Raw genomic sequence first — 1619 nt, 5'->3', positions numbered from 1 at the left:
AGAATAGCCAAATACTGAGCAAAAAAAGTGATGTGGAAGGTATCACAGTACCTCATCTGAAATTATACCACAGAGTTATAATAGAAATAGCATGGTACTGACATCAAAATAGACACGAAAACCAATGGAACAGAATAGAAGACACAGAGACAAACCCACATACTTAAAATCATCTGATAATTGACAAAGGTGCCAAAAATATATCCTGGAGATGACAATCTTTTTAACAAATGATTCTGGGAAAACTGGATAACTGTATGTAGAAAAATAAAAATAGATCCCTATCTTTCACCCTGCATAAAAGTCAAACTGAAAGACTTTGGAATTAGACCAGAAATCTTGCAAACAGGGTCTATATTCCATTGTGTTGATCTGACACTGACTTCCTTAACAAGATCCCCCAAAGTGCAAGAAATAAAACCAAGAATCAATAAGTGGGATGCCAACAAACTAATAAGCTTCAGAATAGCAAGGAAGTAATTAAGAGCATGAAGAGAGAACCCATAGAATGGGAGAAAATCTTTGCCAGCTATTCCTTCAATAGGAGATTAATATACAGAATGTATAAACTATGCAAAAAAATAAAAAAGAACACCAAATAAACTAATTAATAAATGGGGAAAAGAAATAAACTTCTCAAAGAAGAAACATAAATGGCCAACAAATATATGAAAATATGTTCAACATCTCTAGAAATCAGGGAAAGGCAAATCAAAGCTACACTAAGATTTTATCTTACTCCAGTTAGAATGCTAATGATCATAAATACAAATAATAATAAATACTGCTGAAGATGTGGGGGGAAAGGTGTACTTATATATTGTTAGTGGGACTACAGACTAGTACAACCACTCTAGAAAGCAGTATGGAGATTCCTCAGAAAACTCTGGATGGAAACACTATATGCCTGAGCTATACCACTTTTTGGTATTTTCCAAAAAGAAAAAAAAATCAGCATTCAATAGCAATATAGCCACCTCAATGTTTGTAGCTGCACAATTCACAATAACTAAATTGTGGAATCAACTCAGATATCTGTCAATAGATGACTGTATTATGTATATAAAATAGAGTTCTACTCAATCATAAAAAAAGAATGAAATTATGGTATTTGCTGGTAAATGGATGGAGATGAAAAATATCATGCTAAGTGAAATAAGCCAGACTCAGAAACACAAAGGTTGAATTTTTTCTCTCACCCGTGGAAGCTACAGTAAAATAAAGGAAAGGAGGAGGAAAGAACAGATATCATAAAGACATAGGAAGATCAGTAGTGTACAAGAAGGAGATTAAGAGGCAGAGTAGAGGAATGGGAAAGGGGAGGCAATGTGGAATGAATTCTTTAAAAATCATTGTGTGGGTATATAAATATACCACAGGGAATTTCACTTCTATGTGTAAGTAAAAAGAACCAATCAAATATAAATAAATAGATGCGTGAAAGGAAGTCAAGCAGAGTAGGGAAGGGAGGACAGGAGAGAAAAGGGGAAGGAAAGGGGGAAGATCATGAAATTGAATCCATAAATGTGTGATTTTGTTGGGATGAACTCAACTACTATGTATAACTGTAAATCTCTAATTAAAAAATGGAAGAAATCATCTAGTGCTAAAGTTTATTA

This window comes from Marmota marmota, unplaced genomic scaffold, assembly GCF_001458135.2.
Source record: "Marmota marmota marmota unplaced genomic scaffold, marMar, whole genome shotgun sequence".
In the NCBI taxonomy this organism is placed as follows: domain Eukaryota; kingdom Metazoa; phylum Chordata; class Mammalia; order Rodentia; family Sciuridae; genus Marmota; species Marmota marmota.
This window is presented reverse-complemented; position numbering follows the sequence as displayed.